The sequence below is a fragment of the Pteropus vampyrus genome, unplaced genomic scaffold (genome assembly GCF_000151845.1).
Source record: "Pteropus vampyrus isolate Shadow unplaced genomic scaffold, Pvam_2.0 Scaffold477, whole genome shotgun sequence".
NCBI classification, from domain to species: Eukaryota; Metazoa; Chordata; class Mammalia; order Chiroptera; family Pteropodidae; genus Pteropus; species Pteropus vampyrus.
The window spans coordinates 2,142,741-2,161,494 of NW_011889258.1; the positions used below are offsets into that span (position 1 = coordinate 2,142,741).

Genomic DNA, 18,754 nt, shown 5'->3' on the forward strand with positions numbered 1-18,754 from the left:
CTCATGTTACCTTTTTTTTTCTTGAAATCTATTTTGTCTGATGTAAGTATGGCTGCATCTACTTTTTTCTTGGTACTATTTGCTTAGAATATCATCTTCAATCCCTTCTCTTTAAGCCTAGATGGATCTTTGGAGCTGAGATGGGTCTCCTGAAAGCAGCTATAGGTTGGTCATATTTTTTTTTTAATTCATCCTGCTACTCTGTGCCTTATGATTGGCGAACTCAATCCATTTACACTTAGGGTGATTATTGACATATGAAGACTTACTATAGCCATTTTATCTTTTGTTTTCTGGTTGCTTTGTATCTCCATTGTTTCTTTTCCCTTATAATTATGTCTGCTATTTTAGTTTGGTGTTTTCTATGCTGTTTTCTCCATTTCCACTTTTATTTATTTATTTATTTTTATTTTTTTTTATCAGCTCTGGAGTTTTGTGTTTACCATGAGGTTTGCATAAAATGTCTCATATATAAAATAGTCATTTTTCTTTTATTAGCTTCTTATTTTCATTTGCAGATACAAGTTCAGTCTTTTTCATCTTTTACTTTCATGTTTTTGTTGTCACAAATTATTCCTTTTTATGCTGTGCATTTGTTATCAACTTGCAGTAGCTATATTTTAAATTCTTTTTTATCTTTTAACCTTTATGTTATAATTAAGTGTTTAATACTCTACCATGAAATAAATTCACAGTTTCTTGCATCTGTCTGCCTATTTTTTACCTTACTCAAAGTCTTATATTCTTTAGTATTTTCATTTCAGGTAGAAGAACTTTCGATATTTCTTGTAGTACAGGTCTTGTGTTGGTAAATTCCCTCAGCTTTTCTTTGTCTGAAATACATTTATTTAGCCTTTGTATCTAAAAACTAACTTTGCTGCATATCTTATGCTTGGCTGGTGGTTTCTCTTTCAATGTTCTGAGTATAGCATTTCACTCTCCTGGCCTGTAGGGTTCCTAGTGAGAAATCTGGTACATATCTGATGGGGTTTCCTTTGTAGGTTATTGTCTTTTTTTTTTTTTCCCCTAGCTGCCTTGAGATTTCTTTCTTCGTCATTAACTTTTGACAGTTTTAATATAATGTGTCTTAGAGAAGATCTTTTTGCTTCGAGGTAATTAAGTGTTCTGTTAGCTTCTTGTACTCAAATGTCCGGTTTATTCGCTAGGTTTGGGAAGTTCTCATCAATTATTTCATCAAATAAACTCTCTGTTCCCTTTTCTCTTTTTTCTTCTCCTGAGATACCCATTATCCTTAGGTTGCTCTTTGTAATGGAGTCAGATAGTTCTTGTAGAAGTCTTTTATATTTATTAAAATTCATTTTTCTGTCTTCCACCTTAATCATTTCTTGATTTCTATCTTTGAGCTTTCTAATTCTCACTTCCATCTGATCTGCTCTATTTTCAGTGCTTTCTAATGCATTATTCATCTCATTTATTGAGTTTTTCAGCTCCAGAATTTCTGTTTCATTTTTTTCTTATAGTTTCAGTCTCTTTGGTAAAGTACTCCTTTTGTTCATTAGTTTTATTCCTGACCTCATTGAACTGCCTTTCTGAATTTTCTTGTATCTCACTGAGTTTATTCATGACTGCTGTCTTGAATTCTCGCCTAATTTTAAAATGTTGATCAACAGTGTACATTTCCATAAACATTTCAACTAAGCCTCATCTTTCATGAACATCGGGTATTATGTCTGTATGCCACACATAATTTCATAATTTCATAATTTCATGCTTGTTGCTTCACTTATATTTTTCATCTGAATTGTTTATGTTCTCAAACTAGATAGGCAGAGAGTAAAAACTAGTTTTATAAAAACTAGTCATCTTTGAACTTTAACCAGTTCGAAATCTTCTAGTGGCTCATGTGTCAAGCATTCGATTAACAACTTTAAGAAAGAGTCTTTACAGTCCAAAAACAGAAGAAATTTTAGGACTTAAGGAGAGGAAAATATAAACCTGGGAATAGTCAGAGATGCTAACAAAGCATTTTTGCATCTTTCACCCCTTTGCCTGCTTCTTCTCTGGTTTAGTTCTTGGTCTCGAAAGTCCGTGTACTCTGCTTTCTCTGAGTTTCTTTTTATTTAAAATTTGATCAAAACAGACTTTGATCAAAAGATGAAAATACTAATAATAACTGATTTTATAGCTGTCACAATCTCAGATAGTATTCTCATGAGAAGAAAACCATCAAAGTAATGCATTGTGGTTTAAATAAGGTATTCTGCCTTGAAGAGGCATTTTCTTAAAATATTTATTGAGTACTTACAATGTATGAGGCACTCTGGTTGGTATTCTGAGGGACAGAAACATAAATTGGATGTGGGACTTGTCCTGAAGAGATTGTAATTTAGTAGAAATAGCAAGATTTGTATGTAAACATATGTATATATATTTTTTTCACACAAGAGCTAGTAGGATTAGCACGCTTGCTTTAAGTGATAAGAACTCTATAAAGGCTGAAGCACTTATATCAACAGTTAATTGTGGGAGTAGAAAGTGAAAGAGAAGCACAATTCATTTGTTTTCCAATTGTTTATTCATTACTTGAATAGCCAGCCACTCAATGTTTATTATAAACTAAAACCTCTTCACTAGTAAGGATAGCACTTACTGAATATATCATTTCGTTTTGCTGTGCCAAGGTAATTATTTTTGTTTAGGTAGTACTCTTTGCTATCATACCAATGGGTTGATTTCTCTCCAAAATAGAGGACTTCTAGCTCAATTTATTTAAAACTTAACTCATTATCTTTATTTCCTGCCCCTTCTCTCACCATCCTTCCCTTCTTATAATATACCCCACCACACACATATACGATACATATACGTACAGAAGAAATGTCTACTTTCACAAAATCCTGTTTTTGCCAGTTGTCTCATGTTATCGTCAGTATCCTCTTTTAATTAAATGAGATAATTTATTTGAAAAGCCTAGTCCATTAATTATTTGCTTCCCTTGCACTTTTCCTTTTGTAACCTTGAAGTCATCTTTCATATACACTGATATTTTGATAACCGATGACATTTATTAGTTAATCACTATCTGAAGTTATTTTGTCTATTAATATGTTTTCCTATTTATTGTCTGCTTCCCCTCATTAGATTATAAACTCCATGGGATAAGGGACCTTCCTTGTCTGTCTTGTTTATTTTCTCTTTCTCTGATGCATAGAACAAGTGCTAAGAACTTAATAGGCTCAGTTCAATAAATACTTCTTAAGTGAATGATTGATTAAATAAATCCTAATCCTTAATCTTTCCAAACCAATCCATCAGCAAATCCTATCAAATTTTCTCTTAATAATCTCTTTTATTCTCTATTTCCTCTGTACATTTATAGCTCACATCTTCCAATTAACCTTCATCTTTTTATACCTAAACAATAGTTTCTTACCTATAGTCTTTCAACCCTTCCTGTATACTACTGCTCTACTAATTTTCCCAAAACACTATTTCCCTAATCTCATTTCATTACTTAAGAACCTTATCTAAATTTTTGGTTCAAATGAAAGAAATGGATGTGAAAGCTTAAAGTGCTGCGTGAAGATTAAATCTTACCAGCAATTATTTCCACCCTACCTCTCCATTCTTATTTCCTTTCTAAAACACCTACAGACCTTCTACTCTAGTCATCCCGATAACCCAATGGAAGTTCTGGAGCTTCTTTTAAAAGACGTGCACTTACACATTTCAGGGGATTCACAGTTTCTAAGTTAAGAATACCTTTCATAACGTGAATCTCGAAATTAAACATTCTATTATATAACCTCTCATATTGCTGTGAACTTTCACATCCCTTTGTATGTAGTGTTTCTATCATCTCTTGTAGTCCCCAGAGCATTTAGTACAATGCTGGATCAAGAACAAGCACTTCTTAAGTACTTGCTAATCTGGCATACAGACTTTTATCCATTTGCGTTTCTATGAAAAAAGCTAAACTCTTATTCAGTAAAAGAGTTGAGAGAAACCAGAAGTAACTATGTAATAGTAGTTAAGAAAAATACCTGTGAACTGGAATTTTAATTATAAGAAATAATGCTACAAAGTGGTAGCACCTGGGGGGGGAGGGTAAGGGAACTGTTATAATTGTGCTGGTGGTTGCATGACACTATGCGTTTGTCAAAACTCATAGAAATGTTCACCGAAAGGATGAATTTCACAGTGTGTAATTTAAAATGCATTCAAAATATTTTTAATATAGTGGAGGTTTTAATTTTTTTAATTCAATCTGTTAAGTGGCATTCTGGTCTCTATGTTTTAGAATTATGGATTTGTGATCATTTCCCTTCTTAATCTAAGGCATAATACTTTTTGTAACTCAAATTTGGTGGTGTATCTTCTCCTCTTCTCTTTTTTCCTCCTCCTTTTAAAAATAAATTATTTAGTATGGTTGGTGAAAGTATGCATTCATTGGTATGCAGTAGTCTGATTTATATAAAGTCTACCAACTTCAACTATTTTTTCTCCTTTAAAAAACAAATTTTTAAGGCCAAATTCTGATTCTTCATAAGGGGAGTCATATGTGCATTAAAAAAATGCAGAATTTTTAAAACCTCAATTTAAACTTTAGTTTAAGCTTTTTTCCCCCCTCACTAAATGGTGTTCACAAACATGCATGAGACATTTTTTTTTTTCAATTGTACTAGTAGATTTATTGGAATTGTGCTTGAATTGAATGTATCCAAATGTGTTTCTTCCCTTGACTTGATGGAAGAACTTGAGATCTTCATTCTGTGTCCTGTTGCCCCACTGCGTAAACAGAAACCGTGGGCATCTCCTTTCAAGACCAGACAATTACATAGAATTAAGTTTGCAACCTTGAGGAAGGGTTTGGTGAGTCCCTTACTCTGTGCTAGGCTAAATGGGAAAATGACTTTGATATACCAGACATCTTGATAGAAAAGCAGGAGTGCTTTCAATGGACCATTTTAACATTGCAAAATAAATTCCATCTGTGTCTGCACATGTAGTAGTTACAAGAAATATTACAGTCTTAATATTTGGTAAAACTGACTACACAGTGGTATGATAACAGAGACTGGAATTTCCAGACCTTCACTAATCACACTTTTATCTAGATGAACCCTACAGATTATATTGACCAGAAGTTGTAATGAGAATTTTCCTCGGAATTGTTCAGCACCTGTGTGTTTATTTAAATGAATATATTTAGTACAGCCTAAAAGAAAATGTACTTGATAACATACTATCTGGTAGAAAGTAGAAAAGAAATACAGTTTTAACTTATACCATAGATCCTAATCTGAATTTCTGTTATTTAAAAAAAAGCCTGCTAGTTTTAAATGAACACTACATAATTAAAGACATTTCATGAGTCTTTCATAAAGCATGAACACCCAGTTCTCTCCTAATTATCATAAACTAACTTGGACAATCTAATAAACTCTATGATTATTGCTTGCTTTTTAATGGGTTTTATGCAATAACATTTTAAATCCATTTTTAATTTTGGTTCTAGGCTTGAAAAGAAATGAATGATGGGAAAATGTGTTAGACAAAAATATGTTTAAAACAAATAGCTGCTTAAAGCATTTTTAAGTCTTAAAAGAAGTAATTATATATTTTAAGCCTATAGTTTTTCTTCTATTAGTTTAAAGCCATTGATTGATCTTTTCATTGACTTGTTTGGTTAGCTTCTCCTTTTTAATCCTTATAGTGAAAAACTTCCTAATAATTTATTTTTTTCTGAAATTATTTCCTTATATATAACTTAATTATATACCTTCTATTTGTATAATGTGGTAGGTAGTAAAGATCATGGATTCAAGCAGTTTACTTTGAATCTCTATTTCACTGTTTTCTGTGTCTTCTTGGGCAAAGTTAACTGCTCTGTTTTCTCATTTATTAAAATGAGATAATACACGTAAAGTGCTTAGTGTAATATTTAGTTCATGACGTATTTAAAAATATATAACTATCACAAATATTTTACTGTAATGTGGCAAATTGAATTTAGTGTCCTACTAAATTTTAATTTTTTCTAAACCAGAAATAGTGTCTTTTCCTTTTATGTTCTTTGAAGAGCTAGACTATGGAACAAGAACTAAAATACTAGATTTTTTTTTGGAGGGGTGGGGAATTAATTGCCAGGATATTTCATATAAATCTAGACTGAAGAAAATAGAAAAAAAAAGTTTAATTCTGTTTTAATTAACTACAGTATAGTACCAAATCTCTTTAAACTATTTTTCAATACTTTGACTTGTTTTTACACCAAGGAAGACAGAATTCTACACATTCTGAAAAGCTTGGAATAGTTAGTGTTTTTCCCTGCTCTACAAAATTAGTCACTGAAGTGTTTGTGTGTCTCAAACCTAATGTTAAAAAGTCACAGGATTCCATGATGAAGTATTAACAAATATTTATTATGTATATCTTTTAAAAGATCCATAAAGTTTAAGGAAACTGCATATCTACTAATCAGCAGACATTATGAGATGTTATTACTTTAGTAGATTGCACAAAGTTAATCAGTTAATGTTCACATTTTAGAAAGGCCATGATAGGCATGGATTCAATACTTATAATTCTTTGCTATAGTCTGAGTTTGTCAGGTGCTATGGGCAATTAGATATATTTCAATAAATTATCTGTTGTTGGATCACTAAGTGATGCCTTAGAATAATTCATTCCCTTTGTGTATATGAATTATAATAAAGAGAATGTATCTTATTGGCTCACCATAGAAACTGGCCTATAATTGAACTTTACTTTTTGGTATATGGACTCTCCTTGGATCCTACGCAGGTTTTGGCCACCTTTGAGGTAAGCAGTGAACACTTTTAAAAATCATAAGGTAAAATGAGTATTTTAATTTCTGCAATTTTCCCCCAGTAAGTTATACTTACCTTTAATATTTATTAAAACCAAAACAAAATAAAAAATCAAATTCGCTTACATAATATTTTAATGTAAACACCAGATATTAGAGTCCTTCTTTCCTCTATTTTCAATAAAGATTCTTCTGTGATAGTCCTAGTGATAACTGTCAGTTTTGTTTTTGTTTTTTTTTTATTTCATTAGTATTAAATTTATTTCAATATATTATTTCCTGAATCAGGATCAAAATCCTTCAGGCAAAAGCATGTTTACGGAGAGAATAAATGCTTTGCAGCTTGTCTAGACTTTAAAATGAGGTCATGATTTATTTTTTGTCTTTTGACACATGTATGGATATTTAGTTTTAGAGTAAGAGAAGTTAAAGATATTACGTTGATTATAAGAATTGATTTTGCAGATAAACAACCTACCTTGTGAATGACTGCTGAATAAATGTATTATTTCTGGATGTAGAAGAGTTCAGGCTGGCTTGATGGAATTTTGAAGCATCCACAATTTCTATTTTTAATTGAATTACTACTAAACTCCTATAATTTTCTGTTCAACTAGCTGGTGAAATTATAGACTTTCATTACCCAAAACTACATTCCATGTTCAGATTAGTTTTGCCTTCAGAAACCTCTAAGACAAGAGCTGAGAATTTTATAATAGCCAAATAGGTTTTTAAAATATTTTTTTTATTTTACAATTACAACTGACTTTCACTATTATATTAATTTCAATATTGAATGTCAATTATAATTGAAAAAAATTAAGTATTATATTAGTTTCAGGTATACAATGTAATGCTTAGACATTTATATAACTTACAAGGAGAGTTCACCCCGATCTGTCTAGTACCTATCTGACACCATATGTAGTTATTACAATATTATTGACTATATTTATAATGGTAGATATTGTCAGACAATTCTCCATTGGTCTTTTTCATTTGCATACATCTTGTGAGCATAGACGCTGACTACCTTTGTTCTGTATTATCTTTTTTCAAAGATGCAACCAGCCTTAAAAGATGAGATGTCTCTCTCTAAAGCAAAGATTTGCTTACTGCCCAGTATAAAAGATTCAAGATCCCTTATCCGACCCCTGATGTCACCCTGTAGGAATTGAGGATTAGAAAACAGGTACAAGAAAATGCTGATATTCTGGCTACTGCTGTTGCTGTGATTCAGAAGTGTCGTGTTTTCTGCCATCATCTTTATAACTGTGGCAGGTTTGCTTGTTAGTTTGCAAGTAAAGTAAAAACAACAGATCTTTCACCATTCTTGACAGTAGGTCTTATTGCTGGACCTGTTGTTGTTCTTGATGGTCATAGTCCAAATAACAATGGTCACAGTTGAATCTCACAGAAAGCCCACAGAACTACATGGCCCAGGCTTCTTTTGTATTAACAGCCTTCGTTTACTAGTTGGTTATCTTCTTGAACCACTTGAACCTGGTCTTATTTAACTAATTAGGTAATACATGGTAGTTCTCCTTAGCTGGACAATTTAGAACCTGCTTTATTGGCTTGCGTCTAGGAGTACATTCACAATGTTCTTTGGAATGTTCATCTGGGGCACAGTGCTCAGCTAAGGCTTGAGGCTAGTTATTTCTCCTGTAACAGAATAATTTTTTTTTTTTTTTTTGGCCAGGATACAGAATTTTGAGTTGCTGTACTCCCTTGAAAGGAAAGTAGTTAATTTCCTTTTTAATGAAATGTTATCACCTCCTCAACTATGGAGGGGGAAAAAATCAGTACTACAGCTAGGGTAGTCTGAAAATGTAATATTCGTTTGTGTGTGTGTGTGTGTGTGTGTGTGTGTGTGTGTGTGTGTGTGTGTGTGTGTGTTTTCTGAAGTCATGGGTAGCCCTTTAGATGTAAAGATTGTGCTATGTACCCGTCATCTGGTTTTCGTTAGCAGTTATTTTCCCAGAAGGGTCTAGGGAAGATGGATCCGGGACATGCATTTTTTTGTTTGTTTGTTTTTAGTGTAAAGATAAACTGGACCAAGAATTATCTACCAACCAAGCCTGTACAACCTTGAAGAAACTTTCGTATAAACAACATATTTTTCAATTAAAATTGACATTCAATATTATTTTGTATTAGTTTCAGGTATAGAGCATAATGGTTAGACATTTATATGATTTATGAAGTGATCCCCCAGATTAGTCTGTTACCCACCCTACACTATACATAGTTATTACAGTATTATTGACTATATTACCTATGCTGCTCTTCACATCCCCATGACTATTTCATGACTGCCAATTTGTACTTCTTAATCTCTTCACCTTTCATATAAACAACTTTTAGATTGTTAAACACCATTTAGTAATATACATTTCTTTGTGGAGAGTCTTACAGATTCCTTTAAAAAGCAAAAGCCCATTTAAAATCCTTTACTTTGAATAGACTGTTACTGGGGGTTAGCTTAAAATTGGGTGGCTGTGTTTGTTTTTAGTGTGTAAAAAAGAATAAAGCCATTTGTCTCATTATGTGACATTAATAAAGCATCCTATTTAGGTAGATAAAGTTTTCATTGTTTGGAAAGCTAATCTTTTTATCTAAAAATCTGACATAATTATTTGTGAAAATCACCCAGTTAAATAATGTGTACACAGATTTGATATGTCCTGTTATATGGATTTGGATTTGTTAGAATAGTAATTTTTAAGGGAAAATAAATCCAATTTAAGTACATTGAAATAGAACAGTTTGTGACCTATCCATGAATCTGATCAACACGTGAAAGGATTATGGTTCTCCCCTTCATTTGATGGTTTGCTTCATGGTGGGTGTTAGGTTGAGATTCTTTCCCTATTTGAGTGATGCGATTAGCAGTAGATTAAACCTCCCTGAATCACTGTTTTGTTCTCCTTTTGTTGCTACTATAATGCCACTCTTGAATTTGAAAAAGCCATTGCCTTAAAACATTTTTATTGTACTGAGAGAGAATTTGGTCCTAGTAAGGAGATGTTTTACTAGGTTGAAAAATGCAGTAGGAAATATGCAAAACAGCTTCTATTCCCTTTAAAAAGAAAAGGGAAGTGCAGAAATAATTGTCTTTCAACCTAGAGTCATTAGGAATTGAATTTCTGAGAATGTGCATGTTTCATTTTATATGTGAATATTTATTGGTCTTCTTCATAGACTGGTTTTGGAGACTTTCAGAGATTAAGTCAATGACTTCCTTATTTGTTTCACAATATTTTTGGTCTTCCTCTTTTCACAGAAACATGTTGGTGAATTTTTACAATGAATACTAACCAAGTGTTGTGAGTACAGGGTTTGTGGTTCAAATTGACTTGACTATGGACTTTTTTTTACTGCTTCATAGTTATATAACATTTGGGAGTAGGCATTCTCTTGCATTTGGAGGCGTTTAGTAGATGCCAGCCAAAGTAGCCATTCTAATAAAAAGACCAGTTTTACAATATGGCAGGATGTTTTTAGTGGAAATTGACTATGTGGCTCAAGAAATGTAATGTATTGCTTGAAAGTATTTAACTGCCAGTAAACTTTCTTTTAGACTCTTAGATTAGAAGCAACCTTTTATGGACTATTATCAGAATAAAATTTCTTACTTTGGTTGACACTCTTTTGAGCACAACACTTCTGGAATTTCCTGTGATGCAATAAATAGTTGCATCTTTCTAGAGTTTCTCAGGGAGAAATTTATAATGTCTGAGTGATCCCTCAAACATTTGCTGGGTGTGCTAAACAGCCCATCTTGCTTCTCACTGTTCCATGAAGTGAATGAGGAAAGTCACTAGACTTTGAATGCCCAGGAATCAACCTGGCATAGTGACTACCTAGCAGCTACACTGCCTGCTTTAAATACTTCTTTATCACCTTCATATATAGTTTCTATTGATATTGATAGGAGCCTATCAAAAGATTACACTGAATTGTGCTGATACAATATTCTTATGTTTGATTCTAGAATCTGGCTCTTCTTCTGCATCCTATCATCATACTGCTTCAGAAAGACTGCCCTGTATTGTGATTGATGCACCATGGTGGAATTCATTGTTTTTAATACGTTGAGGGCAGGAATTCTCTCTCAGTTATATATAGCTACAGTTCCTTATGCATATTTAAAGTAGTAGCTATCATAACTTGAGAGCTTATTTTTATTTATTTATTCATTTGCTACATATTTACAGAATACCTGCTATGGGCCAGATATGATAATAGGCACTGGATAAAATGATGAGCAAGATAGATAAGGTTCTAGCCATGAGAAAGCTTATAATTTACAATCTAGCCTGCTTTGTGGCAGGCAGTGTGAGAGGCACATTGCTTCTCTTATCTATAATTTTCTTTGCAACAGTTCTAGGAAGTAGGTATTACTCTCAATTAATGAGTAAGGAATTTGAGACTCAGAGAGGTTAAACAACTTAGCCACACAAGATAATAAATGAAATTCAAACTCAAATAAGTTGGATCCTGTATTAGTTTTCTACGTTGTGTAACAAATTACTATAAATTTAGTGGCTTGAAGAAATACATATTTATTACATCACAGTGTCTGTGGGTTATGAGTCCTGGCATAGCTGGGTCTTCTACAATGTTGCAAATAAGGTGTCAACTAGGACTTGTTTCTCATCTGGAGGCTCTACTATGGAAGAATTCATTTTCAAGCTCATGTGGTTGTCAGTCATTTCCTTGAGGCTGTAGTCCTAATGGCAATTTGCTTCTTCATAGCCAACAAAAGAAAGAGGGATTCTAATGTGAGTCAGTTAGAAAGATAAAACCTTAGATAACATAGCATCATCACTGGTGTGACATCTCACATTACCTTTGCCGTATTCTATTGATTGGCAGCAAACAACAGGTCTTGTCCACACTCTGGAGAGGGAATTATATAAGAAAGTGAATACCAAGAGGTGATAATCATGGGTGGTGGTATATGAGAGTGTGTCTACTGCTGCAGAAAAGTTGCAAAAATCAGACCAGTGAGAAATCAAGCAGCAGTCAGAGAGTTGGAGAACTCAGGTTTATTATGCCCGCGGTCCCAGAGAAGCTAGCTCTCTGAAGATCTGAGCCGGGAGCTCAGTTGCAACATTGCTTATATAGAACTTATTTGGCATTGGCTGATTGGTTAATTTGTCCTCAAATGGTTACAAAGCACAGGAGTTGCTAGGGGGTACAGACAGTTACATTTGTTGTTTAGACAGAGCAAGCCAAAGGGAGGATAAGTTTTTAGTTACTTTTGAGTACAGCCTATGCAGCAGGCATATCTACAGAAACAGAACAAAGAGCTGATTAGCTTTTTGAGTGCAAATTCCTCTTCACTACCACAGGTTTCATAGTCTGTGGTCTTTCCATTATACCGTGCTGCCGCTACTAAGCTCAATACACATGATTTTTGAAGTAGTTTTAAAAATTATGTAAAGCAATATAACACCACTGGAAAAGTTTGGTGGGGAAATCCCCATAATCTCATGATCTCGCCACAGCTCAAATAGTCTCCTGAGCAAGGTACTGAGCACTCACTCCTATCTCTAAGCAGCCATAATAATTGTGTTTGAATTTCCATTTAGTCTTTTTGAAAACATATACAGTTCTTTTCACAGTATCATAGCAAATGCATGATTCTCTAAACTTATTTTTCACTCTTTATCATAAATGGTTTTCTTTGTTGCCACGTAATTTGCCATTGTCAATTTCAGTGTGCTCATAGCAATCTTTTGAATGATCACACCACTGTTTACTTGACTAAGTCCGAATGGCAGGCAACTTTCAATCCTCCACCACTAAAACAAACAAACAAACAAACAAAACCCAAACTTAGTAACAACAACAACAACCCCCCCCCAAACATACATAAATTCTTCAGGTACATAATTTTTACCCTCTTTTGTATTATTTACTTAAACTAGGAATCCAGAAGTGAAATTACTTGTTTTTTTTTTTTTACATGAATGTTTCCATGGCTGTTGATACACACTCAAAGTGTTTCTGATTTGAATTTGACTGAATTAACAGCCTTCACAATTGCCAAGGAATATGATAACGCTAATTTGAATTCTTTCATAATTGGAAAGAAAGGCAGCATCTTACCTGCTCTTAATCATGGAGTTTTGGTGGTATCAAGTAGCGGACTATAGACCAAATTTCAGGATGGTGTTCTATCGTGCAGTTCAAGTAAGGACAAAGATCTCCTCAGGACTTATCTTTAGTACAAAATGATGTCAGTTATATAGATATGTTTCTTGGTCATAGTGTAGGACAGTGCCTTCCCTACAATGAGGCAGAAGCTAAATGCCCCCTACAATGGGGCATTTGGGAATCCTATATTTTATTTTGTACAGGCACAGATTGTACTAATTTGTTTATTCAGATGACATACCTTGTTGAATATGTCCACTTTAGCACATTTCACAGTAGCCTTTACTGCAATAGAAAAGGAAAAGAAAAAGGCAGAGCTAATGTGATACTGGTTCATATTTGTCACTCAGTTAACTCTTAAGAACAGACTGCATATTACTTTTCTTGTAATTAAGAACAAATAGTTTGGAGTTGGTGGTTACGGCCTTTTTTGAAAAATATCTGTTGTGAGCTGGGATTTAGCTACCGTATTTGGTTCTCATATGCCTGCCCTGTGACCTTACATCAGCCTGCTAGATTTGTGCGTTTTTGCTTATCCTTACATGGGAAGGCTGCCTGGAAAATCTGTCTGATCAGAGTTAGAAGCCCTGTAGTGTTTGGCTTTAGGAGAAAGCCATGGTTTGTGTAATTAAGTTTTCTTATTGACAGAATTTTTTTCATAAAGAAGTAGTGAGTTGGAGAACTTCTTTGCTGACTAAAATCACCAGCATTTTATAATTTTTCATTTTATATCTTTTCATATACCACTCAAATTCTCTTCCTTCTATTATGACAGAGTTCTCTTGAAGAGGTTTTAAATCTATATATAAACTCATTGTTTTGAATTGATGGTAATAGTGATAAGTGCAGGGGGGTGGAGGCTGGAAGGAATGGGTTTGTTTAATTTTAAATTCTTAGTGCAACCTTAGTCTGATTTTTTTTTTTTTTTGGAACATAAGATCTACATATGTTAGATTAGTACTTCTCACAAATGTTTAGTTTTAGTTTTTGTTTGTTTTTTACAAATGTTTTGATATTTGATTATACAAGTTAGTGTGATTTGTTTCAAGGAGAACTTTTGCTTTAAGAGCATTAGCAAAGCTGCCAGAAAAGCCTGAATTATCTGTTGCCTTATTTCCCCCTTAGCACTCATTTCCTATAGCCACCTCTGATCACAAGTCACTGATACTTTTGTGGAGAATTTAAAAATATTCTTAACTTCACACTTCATTTGTCCAAATATATGACAGTTTTAAATGGAGATGTAACTTTTTTTTTTTTCAGTAAAGGCAATGTAATTCTTATGAATCATTGCTTCTTCACTTAACTTTTTCTTACCAAGTCTTAAAGTTTCAGGAGGCTTTTATTGCTTGTAGGCATGTTTCTTTGTTTCATTAACACAGAACCTCAGAGTGGGAAAAGATGGAAGGGTTCATCTAGGAAAATCCACTCTGTACATAAAAGCTTTAAAATAACCAACAGGTTTTCTTTCTCTTACTTTAGGCCAAGCTTTGGATTTAAGAATTATACAGAATTATGAGCCATATTTGCAATCAAGGAGCCAGCAATAAGTTGACATACAGTCTAATTAGCATGAGATAACAAGTAACACATTATTTTGTTAGTCGTTATGCTTACATGTTTAAGAGGTGCTTTTTAATCTAACAGTTCTTGGGCAAATGTATGCTTTGGAGAAATTTCCTAATCCACTTGAGTATTTAATGTCTTTATCTGAGAATCTGGAATGAAAATAATAACAGCCGTCTCATAAGATTATTTTGAGAATTAAATAAAATAAGCATGTAAAGGGTTTAGTATAGTGCCTGACCCATGGGAAACAATAAATAATAATTATTATGTTATACTTTAGAGTGCGAGTACATTTGGTGCAATGCAGAGAGGGACTTGGTACATGTAAAATTCTGTAGTCTATTATTAGCGTATACTAGAGTGGGGTCTGTGTTCCTTCATTTCCCCTTATTAGCCCAACCCTAATCCACCTGCTTCCCTGTAGTAGCAAGAGGCCAGACTTTTACTAAGAACTGGCTACATTTGATTTCATTGCTTAAATTATCTGTTAGTATAAAATTTATAATCCTTTAATTATAATTTATAAATTCCTTGAGACCAAAAATAACATCTCCATTTAATTTTACTTTTACTTATATCAGTGTAAGAACAATAGGCTTGAGGCCCACTATGTACTTATCAACTGCATTCTTGATTGAATGGTAGCCCCTACCATTACTTAGGCAAGGGTCCAACACTAATCCTTTCCTAGCCCCAGAGAATCTTAGATTTGGAATTGGGTTTTCCAGTCACTTTTTTTTTTTCATAATGATGTAAAGACTGATTAAATTGTGTACATACTCATTTGAATGATAATAGAAGCAAAAGCATAGTATGATGAGTAGAATTTAGAATTAAATTATATTGTAAGAACACATTAAAATTATATTACTTTTCCTAAGAGGTTGTTGACCTTATAAAAAAAATTAAGAGAAAATCCATATAAAATACCATGAAACTGAACATGGAAATGTAGTGGAACAAACTTCAGCTTTGGAGTTAGGGACATCTAGGTTTGAATGCCAGTCCCGCCACCCACTAGCTTTGGGACTTTGTATGAATTTACTTCTTTGAGCCTCAATATTCTAATCTGTAAAGTGATGGTAATAATATCTACCTAATAGGGCTACTAAGAATAATAAATGATATAAAATATGTAAAATAACACTTTAGCCACTGTCACTTAATTGGCCTTCTATAAATGGTAGTTATCATTGGTATAAGTAATAAGACAATATTTGTCTACCAGTCTTATCTGAACCCACCCACAGAAATTGCTGTGAATTTGGGAATAATTGATGGTACCTCAAAGTGTCTCTCTATGCCAGATGAACCCATAGCTTCTGTGAGCCCAGAAGCTCTAATGCTTGTGAAACTTTTGATCTTCAATAAGTCTATGCTTTGCTTAGAGCAGCTGCTATGTCCCTACCATGGAATATGCTAGCAGTGAGGTTCTCTGTTGGGCTCTAGAGATTTCTGAGGGCTCTATCTTCTAATAAGCTTCATTTTGGAGTTCCAAGTGGTATTTTAGAGAATAAAGACTTACTTTTCTAGTTGGGGATGGATGAGAGTCTGTGTGCAAACCATAATCCTCAACAGTATCTCCCTGCATTCAAATCTTAGATAAATGAAATATATATAAGCATACTGAAAATTCCATAGTCATCAGTACTTTAAATATGACAAAAAATATGATATTGGAAAAGGTGGCAGTCTACAGCCCTGAACACATCTGATCCCGTCTGATCTTGGAAGCTAAGCAGGATCGGGCCTGGTTAGTACTTGGATGGGAGACCACCTAAGAAGACCAGGTGCTGTAGGTGTAAAAAAAAAAAAAAAAAGTGGCTAAAGCATAACTAAAACCCACAAATAGATGGAGTTTTCTCCAATTTTGGAGAACCTATCAATCTAATTTGATGCACAAGATGTTTAATCCAGGGAATTCCTTTTGAAGACATATTTTGGGATAACAATTAATCTATGAAATATCCAACCCGGTCACCCTCAAAGACTGATATATATTACTTTTTAATAAGCTCTCATAGGTTGCTAATTATAGCCACCTGACTTTTCTCAAACTTTCCCAGGAAGTATTGTCAGATTTCCAGCATGCTGCAAGAGTTTTAAAAAGAGCACATTGCTTGCATTATATGGCTGGGTTTATGTTTTTCCAGCGTTATTGGGGTATAATTGACTTATTTACTTCCAAAATATAGAGTGTGGAAAGGGAAAAACTAGTCATTTTTCAGTGGAGAAACATGGAAGACATTATCTTAATCAAGTAAGCAAAGTTCGTACCACAATCAGTAAGTCATGTTGATATCATGTGTCTTCTGTTATGTGATGTGAAAGGCACTCATGATATTCTTCTAAATCTCTAACCCCAATCTAATCATCAGAAAAACATGAGACAAACCTGAATTGAAGGACATTCTACAAAATACCTGGCCAGCGCTCCTCCAAACTGTTAAAATAATTAGAAACAAGAAAAACTGAGATAATGAAAAAACTCACAGGCCAGAGGAAATTAAGGAGAAACAACTAAATGTAATGTAGTATCTTGGAAGAGATCTTGAATCCAAAAAGGGTATTAGTGGAAAACCTGGTGAAATTCAAATAGTCTGGAGTTTAATTAATATAGTACTATACCAGTGTTGTTTTCTTAACTATGATAAATGTACCACTGTGAGGTAAGACATTAATGACAGGGAAAACAGTGACAGCTTTCTGGGAACTCTCTGTATAATAGCTGCAAATTTTCTATAAATCTAAAATTATTCCAAAATTGAAGTTTATTAAAATAAAAAAAAAACAACTAAAAATAAAACATTTTGGTGTTGCTGAATTTAAAACAATTTTGTGAGATCAATCAGTTTTGACTATCTACTTTGTGTCCAGCCTGGAGGTGGGCACTATGTGGAGAGACATAAGCAAAAGGCTTGACCCCTACTTTCAGGTGGCTTATCAACTAACTAATTGAAGAGATGAGACTTTGACACGCGAAGAGGGTAGCAAACATTGGTATTACATGTATTTGATTAAGCCCTAAACTGGATGATACAAACTGTAGGAAGCCAGAGGGAGAAGGCTGGAGAGGCCACCAACAACTTTACAGAGGGAGTGAACCTGGATGAGTAGTTAGAACTTGCATCAGTGGAGAGAGGGGAGACTTGCTGCTGAAGAGGACAGAGAAAAAGCTCTGATATTTTGGGTAGAACAATCTCAGGGAAAAGTAAAGGCAGCCTGATCTGATCTGGGAAGGGGAAGGGATGCATATTTATAGAGAGGTGGATAGAGCAGGGCCTAGTTATGCTGAATATTGAAAGTTAAGACATTAGGGTGGGATTGGAATTGGCCATAGGGAACCAGTGTAACAGCGGTAGAATTGCAGTATATATTTCAATTCTGTGGCTTTCAGTCCTTGACCAAATCTATGTTTATCATTTATTAATCTGCTAACACCTCTCTCAGCATGTGCATCTGATAAGACTATATGGGGATAAAGTTTACCTGCAAGAGGTGAAAAGTACAGTCATGCTCATATTCTAGGTGAAAAAGGCTTTTCCTGACTAAATGAAATATCAGTTCTAAATAATCTCATCTATAAGCCTTTTCTTGTCTGGAACTTTTCTCAGTCCATACTCTTTTCCAGAATCAGAAGGAACTTTAGCCCTTCTATCTGTTACCGACTCAGTTAAAGCTTGTTTTTACTTTCAGGTGAGCAGTGTATTGTATTCCAATTATTTTGCTCTTTGGAAAGGTTGTTGGACTTTTTTATAAAGTGACCGGTATATTACTTATTTCAAAAATAAGGAATGGAGGGTCTGTTGCCTTTGCACTTTCTTGTCTGTTTCTTTGTAAATTTAAAGTACATAAATTAATACCCTCTACACCAACTTTGCCCTTCGATAACTATTATCTGGCTGAGCTCTTGACAAAGAGTAGACATGGGCTTCATTGTTCTCAGTGCAGTTAATAAGAAACCAGAGGCCTGAAATTCTATTCAGTTCTGTGTACATGCTACTTATGTGCAAGTAAGCCCACAAATTGGTGGGCTTAGGGATTCATTGAGATCAGTTTAAACTGGTCAAGGGGAAAGAGACCACAGTAACTAGGAATTCAAATTCACTAAGTAGGGATATTTGGAAGAGAACAGGATATCTCAACTTTTGTTGTCTTTCTAGCCAATATCATATAGTTTAGAAGGAACTCTTTCATATATGTCATTCTTCCCAGCTAATTGCG

At 33.9% G+C, this 18,754-nt stretch overlaps 1 protein-coding gene and 1 pseudogene across 1 annotated transcript in view; both read left to right on the plus strand.

Moving 5' to 3' along the window:
* Positions 1 to 18,754, plus strand: part of SH3BGRL (SH3 domain binding glutamate rich protein like) — a 67,906-nt gene that overhangs the window by 35,388 nt on the left and 13,764 nt on the right. The gene's annotated exons all lie outside the window — the stretch shown is intronic.
* On the plus strand, positions 16,215 to 16,332 carry LOC111732649 (annotated as a pseudogene).